The 13,760-nt window shown below is 40.9% G+C and overlaps 1 protein-coding gene across 5 annotated transcripts in view; it reads right to left on the reverse strand.

Moving 5' to 3' along the window:
• PIK3CB (phosphatidylinositol-4,5-bisphosphate 3-kinase catalytic subunit beta) overlaps positions 1–13,760 on the reverse strand; it is an 87,889-nt gene that overhangs the window by 42,850 nt on the left and 31,279 nt on the right. For 4 of the 5 annotated variants that reach the window (XM_088060909.1, XM_088060910.1, XM_005529601.3 and 1 more), the window contains exon 2: positions 6,922–7,037. The gene's annotated coding sequence lies outside the window, so the exon portion shown is untranslated. Of the gene's footprint in view, positions 1–6,921; positions 7,038–13,621; positions 13,721–13,760 lie in introns of those variants that run through there. The other variant, XM_014258402.2, reaches the window with a different exon arrangement.

Below are 13,760 nucleotides of genomic sequence, written 5' to 3' on the forward strand. Positions count from 1 at the left end.
CCAGGGATGGTGACTCCACCACCTCCCCAGGCAGATGATTCCAGTACTTGATCAGTCTTTCAGTAAAAAACCTTTTCCTAACATCCAACCTAAATTTCTCTTGGTGCAGTTTAAGGCTGTGTCCTCTCGTTCTGACCGACCCTCACCTGAGCACAGCCACCTTTCAGGGAGCTGCAGAGAGTGAACTGCAGCCGAAGTTTGGGTTAATGTTCAAGGTTTAATGTTACAGGAGCAAGCACCACCTATTCCAACAGTGCATGACCTACTAAGAGCTGTGTTTTCTGTTCACCCCTCCCCACTCACACAGGATCAACAATGACCCTTTAAAAACCAGAAGCCCATGCACTGGTAACTCAAATGTGGACTGTGTGCCACTGCAGACCTGGAAACCCCTGCAGACCGTGCCATGGGAAATCTCATTTAGCCCTAGAGAGTGAACCTACTTAAGGTTTGGTCTTCTACAGCTGCACAGGTGAATTTCCATACAAACTGCTTCCAATTCTAAAAATAAAATACAATCAACTTGATGATAAATACAAGTGCCGAAATCAGCAAAGCAGAGATCCTTCCACTCCATGAATGTCGTGGGTATCTATCTACAATAGCAAAGATTTTAAGAATTCAAGACATCTACAAAGTAGACTGGAAAGTTATTTTTAAAGATCATGTGGTACTATAAATATTTCCCAGCAGTTTAGGTCAACTGCCACATGAGCTGGCCCTATGGAATGGAAAATTAAATGTCCATTTAGTCAGGGTTCCTCTAGAAATCAGAATAAAAATAACACCATTTACTTTTCTAAAAATATCTATGTATAGAAAACATGAAAGGCCTTTTTCAAAGGCCTCCTTCCCTCACAGTGCTCACACTGGTACCAAAAGTGGTCTCTCAGCCATCAAGTCTAGATTTTCACATTGTCCTCATGAAATACAGCTAATTTTCCACAAACAATGATAATTTCATTAGGGCTTTTTATTCTAGATCCCTGATTATTTTGCCTGTTCATCTCTTGTAGCTTTATTCCTCTGGCATACCCGCAGCATTATGAACCAAGTTTTAAAAACTGAACTCAGGATTTCAAACCTGCAATGAATGCAGTTTCTACTCAGATATTAAAAATAAACAAAAGTAGCCCAGTTTTCAAGAAATGCTGAGCACATGCATTTGCAATTGTCTACCACAGGACTCAGAGATACGAAAAAAATGCAGACATGTTAACTGGTTACAAATAAAAAATTAATTTAAGTAACTTCATTTTAACAGATGGTTAGGTTAGATTAACTCTAGTCATCCCTTTTTATGAAAACTATTCTACAATTCAATGAAAGTATAGTTTAAAAACTAGCTGTGAATGAGATTGTCTTCAGAATTTTTTTTCCTGGAAAACAAGTCTACATGTAGAAAACAACACTACTGAAATGGTATTCCAGACTCAGAAGAACTTACAGACTTGGCTTGAACAATGAGGATAGAAGGAAAATTTTACCTCCTGTTACTTTATACTCAGGCAAATGCACACATCTGCTGCTCCCTCTGAAGAACAGCCATGATGAGCTGAACAAGTGAAAAAAACTCAAGTCTCAGGCTTCTGATAGACTTCTGACAATTCACAGGCAGCACGTTATTCATGAACACAAAACCAGCTTCTCATAGCTAATTCACAGCCATCTTCTGCTCTACCTTAAAATCACTGCATAGATACATTAAAATATAAATAAAGACTTTCAGGCCATCCTTTTGAATTGTGCAAGTAGAATGAGTTGCAGGAAGAAGAAAAACTCCTTTCACATTTCAATATTGCTGCATCAAATTGTCTTTAGAACTATCCAATCACTGGATCACACTGAAGCTGGGGACAGTATGAGAAAACATTCCCTTTCAGCTGGCTGGAACGCAGTTCTGCATGGTTGAGAAGGAAGGAGTATAAAGGAATGTAAAAAAGCATTAGATTTTTAGATTTAGCAGCAGATTATGAAAGCGCTGTCATATGAGTAACAGTTCATTTGATGCCTTGACCAACAAAGTCAGGGAGAGAAGAAGAAGGAGAGAAGCTCAGAGCTAAAAAGCCCAGGTCAGTTATTCAGTACTCTATATCAACTGGGCTGTGAGAAAACATCTGCTAGAATCACGTTCAGAAGCATTTCTAAACAGCTCTCTTTGATATTTTGGAAAGTTTTCAATAGCAGCAGGCAGAGTGGGCCCTGACACGAGGGGCAATGCATTTGTGTAGCCTGCTCCAGGATAGAAAGGAGAGACTGAAGATTGGGGAAAATATTAGAGCTGGTGATTTTGATCCTGCTGTAGATACTTCATGAACTAGAGGGAGAGTTGCCTTCTTCCCAGCCTGGAGATGAAACTCGAGATAATTTTAGTAAGGAGGTAATATAAGAGCAGATCTTTATTTGAAGGCCTTCAGGGACAGTTATGGAAAGATCATGTAAAAAATAATGTAAAGAAAAGATAAAAAGGCAAAAACCAAATAGCATCAGGAAGCCAGCATGAAACATCAGGGTATGTTGAGTTCCAAGAATAGACTAAACATTGTAATGATGGCACTGCTCACTTGGATATTTTAAACAAAGCCAAGCTTAACAAAACAGGTGAATGGAGGGGGCACAATGGAAGGAGGAGGACTGGATGGTCAGACTGAATGGGAAACGAGAAGGAGCTGAACCAGAACAAAGATGTCATTTGAAGCCAGATGAGTCAGGTGTTTCCATAAAGCTGCAGCAGTGCTTGTGCCAGCACAGTGAGGGTGCAGAGAGAAGCAGGAGTGGCACAGTGACAGTTCCTCGCAGCCTCAGGGCTGCCTGGCCACTTGACAGCTCTTAAAATCATTTCAAAAAAACACAGGCAAAACTACAGCCTAAAGGCCTGGCTTTCTAACAGCCCAAGCTATTATTAGAACTACTATACAATGTCTCTATCATGAATCTGAAAAGATGCATTCATGGTCTGTCTTTTACTGATTTATTGTACTAAGTAAACTGTAGGGGCCTTGTCCTCCAATTGCTAAATAAGAATTCTACCTGGCTTCTTAACAGTCTGACATCAAAACTAGGAAATAATAAACCAGGATTAGATCTGCGATTTCCTTGCCTGTTCTACCACTTAAATGATTTTTTATTGCACTGTAAACACAAAGGAAACATTCCACTTATAAGACATTTAAATATATAAACAGTTAATATTTCCTCTCCTTTGGAATTGTACAAATGGACCTAGACCATCAAATCTCACTGGCAGCTGACTGTTAAGATCTCACATCTACATAACATTCTACTATAAAAAAAGTTAGAAACTGGGGTTTTCCTTTAAGTAGATACCTCTTCACACAGGAACTACAAGATTTACCTTTTAATTATTTCTGGTACTTTGATCAAAACCTCTAGGAAAGCAGATTGCTGGAGACAGATTGCATGCATCTACAGAGGGAGGTGAAACAGTAAAATAATTAAAACCTGATGAATATCAATCAAGAGTGAAATTTTCACCTACAAGGAGGGCACACAGACCAAAACACACAAGCAGACTGTGCTTAAGCCTCATACAGAGATGCCATGGATCCTGCAAGGGAGAAAGATGCCCTTTAATGGAAAAAAACATAAATTTTTACATATTTCATCAGGCCAGCCATTCTTCCTGGGGGTCTGTTTCTTACATAAGCTGGTGTTGGGAAAGATGAAAGTTTGGCAAGAAAGTTTTACAGATACATATGCTGGCAGAAAGCTCTCTGAATGCAGAGCCTGAAAGTGGAATAGAGATGGAAGCAAGTTTTGATATAGAAGAATAACAGATTTCTAAAGTACGAATTGCTGAACCGATCATTACTGGACAACTAAGAAAGCAAAGGTTAAGTTGAGCTGGAAGGAGGTTTTATGGCTAGAACAAAGGATATGTTGACCACAGCCAAAAAAGGTGTTTATACCAAGCAGAAATGGGTCTTAGGAAAAGCAGAAGATACCATAGGCAAACAAACATGCCGATGTAGCAAGTAGAAAAAAGGTCTAAGAATTTTCCACTACAAGCAAACAGAAAAACAACTTTAAGCTTGAGCTGTAACATACTAACTCATGTGGTTGGATAGTAATGACCATAAGATGATAATGATAGTAGTTATGATAGGCTATAGGCAATAGTAAAGGTGATGCTGAATGGTTGTTATGCATTAAGATGCTCAGCAAAGAGAAATAGATAATGCATTGTACCCAGAACTAAAGGGGCTTCAGGCTTGCCTCTAAGCTGGAGCTGGCAGCTTTAGGTGAGGCTCTGTTACCCCAGGAATGCTGTAAAATCATCCAGACAATAAACAGCATTTGGAAGAGCCGCTTGATGTCCCACATCTCTTGTCTCAGCCTCTTACAATCTAGTCTGGATTCTTGCAGTTATTTTTCTTCCAACACCAGCTTCAATGCCCTCATCACACAGACTCAGAGGTGACTGCTCACAGCCACATTTTACATAGACAGGATTGGTCAAGGACTGACTGAGCACTGAAGGAAATCCAACAACTCAACTGTAATGCAAAGATTTACATGTATTTTATACACCTTTTTCATGAAACTTATTTATGAAGACAAGTTGAAATACAATGCCATTTGATAGAAAGACACAGTCCTAAAAACCCCTTTTGTCACAAAGTTAAAGGTAACAGAGCCAAAAATAGCTCTGGCCATTCATCACACAGATCAAAAATATTTAAGATTATGTAGAAATTCCAGACTATTTTGCCTAAAAAGGCCCTCTGGGAGTCAGCTTGTCCCAAGCTCAGCTGAAGTTAAAGCATGTTGCTAAGGAGTCTGCACACATAATTTTGCAGGTCTCCATGGATGGAGGCTCCACAGTCCCAGAAATGCAGCAACCCTTGGAGCCTTCACCATCCCTTCAGCAGTGCCTCACTGCTCCTGGGGTTACTTTTCCCCAGCTCTGAGATTCAGCATCTGCTTCTAAGACTTCACAAGAACTCCACCTGGCTTTTTAACTGTGGACAGAGATGCTGCTTAGAATTTATTTTAATGTTCGTAGTACTTTAATTTAAAAATTCCAATTGCAAAATACCTTGCGATGCTGGAAAGGCACACAAGTACACACAAATGTCCATCTAAAAACAAACAGGTTGCAAAACATTTCCCCAAAAAGGAAAAATTTGAATTAATTTTAAATTGTAACAATGGAATTATCTGAGTTTCCTAAAGAAAAAGGTGGGGGGAGGGTAGAAACATAAGTTTACTGACTACTGAACACCTTGAGCAAGTTTTACTTCTGGCATAAGCCTAAATACAAGGATTAAAAATCACTAAAGCTGTCTCCAGTGGACATTCTTCATTTTACTTATTTGAGGAGCCCAGTTGCAACTTTACTGTTTATCTGTTTTAGTAACTTGATCACCAGGGTCGAGAATTAACTTGTCAAATTAAGCATGCAGGCAGAAAACAGGTTGGCTTTTTGTTTGTACACTGTGTGTACACTGTGAACAGGTGCCTGTATTTCTCCTGTGTAACCTAATAAGGCAGAAAAAGACAAATAACTCCACGTAACACAGCTCCTGAAAACTTCTGGGGTGGGCAGAATTCAGAATCAGGTGCCAAAAGAATGTTGCACATGAGTATTTACCAGTTACTTGACATTTGGCCTAGATCAGGAACTGATGCAAATTCAAAAGTGCTGACTAAAAATTGTAACATTTCTTTCAAGTACTTAGAGAAAGGGAACTAGCACACATCAACTTCTTTAAATCCACATTGAATTGAAAATTTTATGGTAATTTTAAGGCAGAAAATAATTTCATCTAAACATATTATTCTGCAGTTAAAAAAAAAACTTTGCTAAAAATACCAAGTATGAAAAGCTTTTCATGTCTGATTAGGTTCCACAGACATTTTTCGACCCAAATTATTACACCCTCTACACATCCGTGTTTAAATAAGAAGCTAAAAGGAGTCATTTCCTCTTGGTAATAAAGCAACATGCCAAAATACACTTCTTGTAAACTAAAGTGACTTCTCACCCCTTTCAGTTCTAATGGCCAGACCTTCTTAATTCCTAACCAGGCATTCAGGAGTATTTCCAGTGACTCCTGCAGAATTACATTCACACAATCACACAGCATGAGTAAAATGCATCAGACACAGGCAGTTTTTTCCCAGTTTCTAAGGAGAGCATGTTTAAACATTGACAAGCCAATGCAAAGTGGCAGAAAAATGATTACAATTTCTCATCTCAGGCACATGAAGCATACAGAAATTAAGAATTACACTATATGAGGATTTAAATGTTTATTTATGTGGTAGCAAAAGGTGCAATCCACAGTCCCTGCATTAGGTAGAGAGGCTTCTTCTATCAGAAATGAGACACACATGTGCCAGTCTAGAATTCACAGAAGCTGGAAGTGAACTACAAACAGTGAAGGACAGATGTATCTGACATCCATAAACTGAAAACCTAAGCAAGTTTGATGAATGATGGAACTAGAACAGAGGACAAATAATAGTGACAACAGAAGTAATAAAGTCACTCAGAAGAGCCATGACTGGAGAGTTACAGACCCCCAAAAATGCGTATTTTCAAATTCCTTGGAAAATACAAGCAGTGCTTTAACTGTTTCCAGCAAATAGGGGCTTATATGTGATCACATCTATACCAGACAACTCCCTGCTCAAAACCACAGCCAGTGTACACAGAGAAAAACCTGAAACCCGTCTCAATTTCACGAGACACATCTACTTTTAAGAGAGAAGATGGTTCAGTGAGAATCCATGAGTCCATTACCGGCTGATCAACTGAAATGAGTGCAGAGTCACTCATTTATATTTTTAATATAACAAAGTTAACTACAATAAAAAGCCTAATAACCATGCTGACTTTACAAGCAAAAGATAATAGAAAACAACCCCAAAAAACCCCAGCCCTGTAATACTTACTCCAATGAACCTTTCCTGTTTCAGCTTGACTGTGTAGCGAAGATATTTTTATTAAACATTTTCTTCCTATTACTCTTATTTTTTCAGAAGATTCCACGAGATGACCTCAATGTGATCTAAAAAAAGCCAAACACAAGATAATGTAATTGATCAAATGAGAAAATCAACAACTTGTATTTGGCTCAAAAGCTGCACCATCTTTCTCTGCATAAATACCTAAATAATCACACTATTTTTTACTGCCTTCAAATACTACAGCACCACATTCTCATTACACAATGTGATTAATCTAACAATTAAATGAATGTCAAATCCACAAACACCCTGCTACCAGAAAGGAAATAAAGGAAGCGGTAATTTGAATATGTCATTTGTTCTAATAAGTTTTATGACCATGAATTAGTAAAAAGCATTCTTAGCTGCTACAAATATTTTCAAATTTTTGTACACTCAATTTGGCTCAGAGCAGCAGATGTCCACTGCAGTTAAAGCCAAAAAAAAGAAAGACAGAGATGCCTTCATTATCTTAAGCAATTTTTCTCTTTCTCCTCTGAGCTGTAAGCTGATTTCAGTGGAGGTTTTCTGTTGGTTTGGGGGGATTTTGGTGGTTTTGGGGTTTTTTAAGAGTGCATCATCTGTAGTTCTACTATGGAGAAGCTGAGTTGATGACACAAGTGATCCCATATTCCTGTTCACAGTTCAATGAGTGAAAGGTTCAGAAGGTCTCTGACCAGCAAACACCCTGCAGAGGTACAGGGCAAAACATCTCCACAGAGCCAAGACATCTTCCTCCTTAGCTCTACCCTGCAAATGGAGCTCCCAAGAAAGAGAAATAAACAAGAACTACTTCAATTCCCCAAGCACAAAGCAGTGCTGTTTGCACTGATGCTGCCTCCAGGTTTATAGGCCAAGCCACACAACACAAGAAACGTAACTACACCATAAACTTCCCAGAAATGACTATTTTTCTAAACCACACCAAGAAGGTCCCACTGTGCTCGTGAGAGCTCAACACAGTACAGTGACCAGGAGGGAGGCAGGGCTGTCACTGTCACACAGCAGAATTTCTCTGGGAATTAGCATGCAGAGCCCTTTGAAGCAACTCACGCTCTTCAGTGGCTTTGAGGGATAAATACTTATTTCCCCACCTGCTTAAGTCTGAAAAAAAAAGTTACTGTTCCATGCACAAACTTTTGGTGCATAAAGGTGTTGTCCCAAAATGGGTTTTCACATGGTGTGCAAGAAGCCAACCCACACACATTGAGTTATTTATTTACAGAGGCATGAGCTAGTCCAGAAACTTCTCATAATTAATGACTAGGAACCTTCAGCAGGGAACACACACAAGAAAAAGAAAGAAAGACTAGAGAAAAATGAAGACAGTATTATATGATTTGGAAATTGCAAGGACAAAGCAACAGCGAGAATCTCACAGAAACAAGGCTGAACTACCAGCCTGGAATTCATGTTTTACAGCCATGTCAGTATTTGTACTCGTGGAATCAGAGAAATCCAAATAAAAAGCTACTAGCCAGCAGGCAGAATCTTGGGAGGGGGTGCGAAATGCATCCTACTATAGCTAACAAGCATGAGAACAGAACTTCCACGCAAGGAAAAAGTCCTGCATGACCTGTGGCCCCTCAAACAAGGGGCACAGTGTGTGACTGAACTCTGTGGCAGGAGCAGGATACTCTTTGACTAGAAGTTGGATATCCCAAATTTTAGAGGTCAGTGGCTAATTAGACACATGATGACAAATCAGATGGTGCCCAGAAATTACCCAGGGTCTATAAATTGTATGGCTTAAACAAACCACTGCATTGTGAATAGCTCCTGTCACAGTTCCTGCATTCACCCCAATCTCTCGCTCCCCCACAGCTCCCTGTCCTGTTTCCCCTCTTTTCTCACAGCACTTTGAATCTCTGCAGCTCAGACATGACATTGACAACAGGCTGGTCCTCTACAACGAACCGTGAGGGATCAGCCAGCCCTCGAGACCTTAAACCATTTCTAAAGTACACAAATAAAGCACCCATCCAGTCTGTTTGCCATCCCTGCACACCCTCAGCAGCCCTGCCACCCAAATCCAGCTTTACACATCCTAAAACAGGCTGCAAGCAACAATAAAATATTTGCTTCTGCATGGATTTTCATTACATCTAAAGCAGTATTTGAGGACAGCATAAGAAACAAACACTTCATTAGAGGATGAGGGCGTGCAGCCTTATTCTTCCCACCAAGCAACCTTTCCCATTTTCAGAGCAGCAGAGCAGGGGTTAGGAGAGGTGGTGTCGATGGGCTGCCGATCACACCATCGGCAGCCAGGACACTTTCCACCTCCACACCACGAATGGAGAACTTTCCAAAGCTGGTTACACCCAACAGACGTGGTACAAGATCTGCTGGCCTTTTACAGACCATGAACAGCCATTGAGGACTCCAACCACGTAAGAAACACAACAGCATCATCTTCGGGAACTCCATAAAGATCAGAAAGACTGGAAGGAACTGTCTCACAAACTGGACTCTCTAATGAGGACATCTCTTTTCCCCACTGCACCTCTCTGGGGAACAGGGGAAAACTAGAACTGGCAGCTGGACATTACAAACAGAGCCTCTCTTCTGGGTCTCTTGGGTGTGAACTCAGCCAAAAACACACCACCAAACCACCTATGTGACATCTTCTGACAGAACCCACCAGGGACCCTATAGAAATCCTTTTCCATTCCAGCTTGCAACTTCTGTGTGAGAAATTGCATTTGGCAATTTCCTTTAATTACACCCTCATTACATAGATACTGATTTTATGTAAATTGTAACTTGGTTTTTCTAAAATATTAACAATCTTATGAGGCAATTCAGCAATTGTAAAACTGTGTGGTGACAATCAAAATGCCTGTGACAATACAGTAAAACTTTCTACAGTTCTCCACCTACACTCCCTACATCCAAAGAAACACTTATGAATGTATGACCAAAAAAAATTATATCACAAGGAAAGAAAGGGGGGAGAGCTACAAGAAACTTTTGCCTAAAACTCCTCTGTGGCATAATGTTCAAGATAAACAATTACAAGCCAGGGAAATAGACCACTCACAAAGACAGAGAAAAAAAAGTAAAAATCATTCATGAGCAATGTAAGATGCCAGCTAGAAATTACTGGGTTAATTGTGGCTCTATTGTCTTCTTCTCTAAAACAATTTCTAGGCCCATCAGATAGGCTGCTCTGTCAATACTTCCAGAGTCCACAAAAAATCCATTTGCTGGAGGGGATGCTCCAGGTTTACTTGAGGATAAGGACCTATGAGTGGGTTGAATGACACAATATAGCAGTTTCTTGGGTGTCTTTTCTGTAATTAAACCTCTTACTCTGGAAGAAAGCACAGAGCCAGACATCAGGACAGCACCAGCAGATGTTTAGGACAGCAATACACAGCTGGGGCATTTTAAAGCTTTTCGTTTGGTCACCTCAAAGTTGTCTTGAGCATTTCTCATGCTCTCAGTAGTACTGAAGATTGGACAAGTGAATATCAAACTGAATTAGCTGCCGTAGCAATGAAGAAACTCACCATTTCACCAAGTCAGAGACAAAAAAAGTAAATATGAAGCATCAGTAAATACACCATATATCTCCAACTTTACAAAATACTGAAATATATAAAGCAACCCAGTCTTCCTCAGTCTTAAGTTCCAACAATAACAGACACAAAATTCTTCATGAATGTTCACTGCCAGTAATTAAGCCATCACACCTCAAGTCCAGGAACTAAAACAGTGAGCAAAAGAGAAGCTCACAGCAGCGCACATCTGCCTAAATGACTGCAACTTCCAGCTTTTACACTCTGCACACCCGAGTGCACGGGCTGAAAATGCAGGTTAAAGCCTGGATCTGAAAGAAGCATTTCATATCTATTACCTGGTCTTGTGTGACAGCTGATCCAGACAGCAGAGTGCAGGGAGCACACTCTGCCTCGTGCTGGAAAACACAGCCTCTGCACAAGCACTGTCCTAACAGTGCAGTGCCCAGAGCCTCTGCAGCAGCACAAACCAGTTCTGACCTTCTAAAGCTGCCATTGATTTCTGCAGTAACATCAAGAGACAGAATACCTTACTGACAATGGACAGCACACTGTTACACACAGGACAGCACTCTTCTTTGTGTTCTACTTTCCCAGCTACTGGTGCTTGGTCAGAAAACAATATCCTTTTAAAAGCCTCAGACTTCTCTGAAATGTGAAACCCACCTATCTCATACGAAAATCTTTTAACCAAAACTGAACAGGCAAACTGCGAGTTCCCATTGCACAAGAACAGCCACAGAAAAAGAAAAAAAAGGCAGAGACAGAAATCGCAGAACACCAAAGGAGCTCAAAACAGACATCTATGTCAGAACTGTAAGTTAGCTTACATCCTTTCTTATTCCTGAAGATGGGTAAAACAGAGACCACTTAGCATTTTCAAGTATTATTCTTTAAGTTAAACAGATAATAGTTAAAAACATGATTTGAAGCCGGATTCAGTTATCTCGTCATCAAGAACTCGATACCATAATTATGTTTATCCAGTGGGTGACTGAGGGCAGGAGCCCTGTGTCCCACACGATGAATCATGGTGTGAGGAGGCCTTGCTCACTCTTCCCGAGCGCTGCCCCACTGAGCCCTGGCTCACCTCTGTGAAATCCCCTTCTGTGCCCAACAGGCTTCCTTGAAACAAATTTATGCTCGTACAAGCACAGACTAATACGCTTTACAATGAATCATTTTTTACTTGGTTACACACGCTGCTGAGTTCCCTTTCAGTTTAGAGCTGCAAGACAATATCAAAAAGATCTTGCAAGTTTTCACCATGTCTTTATTTCAAACATAGTGATTTTTTAACAGGGTGTCAAGTTACTGACATCTGAATTTTTTGGGGAGGGGGTAGGGTGTGTCCCTCCTTCACAGTGATGTGTCCTGCCTGATGGTGCTCAAGGTTCAGTAAGCCTCCTACTAATTGTACCTTAGAACTCAATCTGATTGGAGTTTTGAGGCAAATAATCTTTTTTCCTTACAATGAAGTCAAATCTAAGAGCAAACTTTATGTCAGCACTTACTGGCACTGGAAAATGAAAGACTTTTCCAGCACAGAACAGATAGTTCCAGATGGGAAGGAATCATCTGCACTATTTAGGATGAACAAACATAAAATAATTTATTTGTATTTTCCCAGAATGCTTCAATTGTTTTTTTCCTGCTCTGTCACCTTCAAAAGAAACACCTTCGGGCAAAGCAGAAGGGAAACACATCACTGTTAAGGAAGCTTAACAAGAAGAGGCTCCTAGACAGCAAGTTTTCCTCTCTCTCTCTGCCAGGCAGGCAGTGATTCCCTGAGCTGAGGGCAGTGCTGAGATGGAGACTGGCAAAGTCTCTGCTAAGGGAGAGTCTGCAATGCCCTTGGCACTGGAGGCTGCCAGTGCTGATCACTTCTACTGACAGATGCAGAATAATAAAACATCCTAGCAGAGGCTCTGGGCTGGAGGATGCTGTCTGGACTCCACGGTTCAAAAAGCACAAAGTTCAAGGCTGCGTTTGACCGTGTTACACACACAGCAGTTTCTATGATTTCAGATGACTCACAAACAAGTGCTCAGATTTGCTTTATATCGCTCCACAAACACAGAGTGAAGCGGGCAAGGCTTTCCAGCTCTTTCCCAGCTGTGATCCAGCACAGGGCACAAGTGATCACCCAGCTGGCTCAGGAGCTCCAGGGCTGCAGACACAGAACTGAAGGGTTCTGACTGAACAGGCTCAGCAGTGTGAGGATGGGACTCCTCCCAGGGCCTCACCTGCACCTCCACACCAGTGCTGCAGCTCCTAACCCCGCTTCATTCCATGTGCGTGCCAGCAGGGAAGAGCTGCAAGCCGTGCTCACAGAGCAGTGCTCCTCTCCCCAAAAATCCTCATCTACACGTGAGGTGTGAGGCCCAAGGCTTGAGCTGTGCCAGCCTGACCCCTGACAGCAGCTTAGGCAGGTGCAGACAAACCCAGCACCCTGCACAAGCCCTTGTGACACCTACAGAGATGTTTGTAGGTGTCAATGAACCCCCAGCCAGCCTGTTTGCCATCCCTGCACACCCTCAGCAGCCCTGCCACCCAAATCCAGCTTTCCATATCCCAAAACGGGCTGCCTGCAATAATAAAATATTTGATTCTGCATGGATTTTCATTATACCTAAAGCAGTATTTGAGGACAGAAGTTTCAGGGGCAAGGGCAGGGGAATTAATTGCCAGCAGCACAGCAATTCCTGTACCTGTTCCTTTAGTCTTCTATCACAACACAATTACATCCCATACTTTTGTATTTTAAGCTGCGCCTGAATCCATAGTTAATTACTGAGCAGAACACAAGGACTTGCTCTCGAACAAAATTACCCCCCACACCATCATTTTTAATAAAGAAATCTTATATTAGTTTAATGAGACATTTTCAGCCATTCTAAAGTTTATTATGTCCTTTTTCATTATTTCTCTCTGATTACCTTTAACTCTAAAAGGCCCAAGGTGCACAAGGGCTGATGAAGCTTTTCCTCCCAATTCAGGAACACCTCAACATGGCCCTTATTGCTGATGCATTTTCTACTCGCTAGCTTGTCACAGATATAAAATCACTGAAAAAACCCAGCTGGTTCCACCAAAAAGTTTCTACATGAATAAATATTTACCTGCACTTTAAACAGAGAAATAAAGCAGTGAGTCTTCATCCTGTTCCTGTGAAGATCCCATCATGATTACTGAGTTACTTGAAATGTTATTAGCAGCACTACTTGTGATTTCTGTTTCTTGTGATCTGCACAGTCTATT

This window comes from Pseudopodoces humilis, chromosome 11, assembly GCF_049639895.1.
Source record: "Pseudopodoces humilis isolate 2021_Gansu_Grassland_sample_001 chromosome 11, ASM4963989v1, whole genome shotgun sequence".
In the NCBI taxonomy this organism is placed as follows: Eukaryota; Metazoa; Chordata; class Aves; order Passeriformes; family Paridae; genus Pseudopodoces; species Pseudopodoces humilis.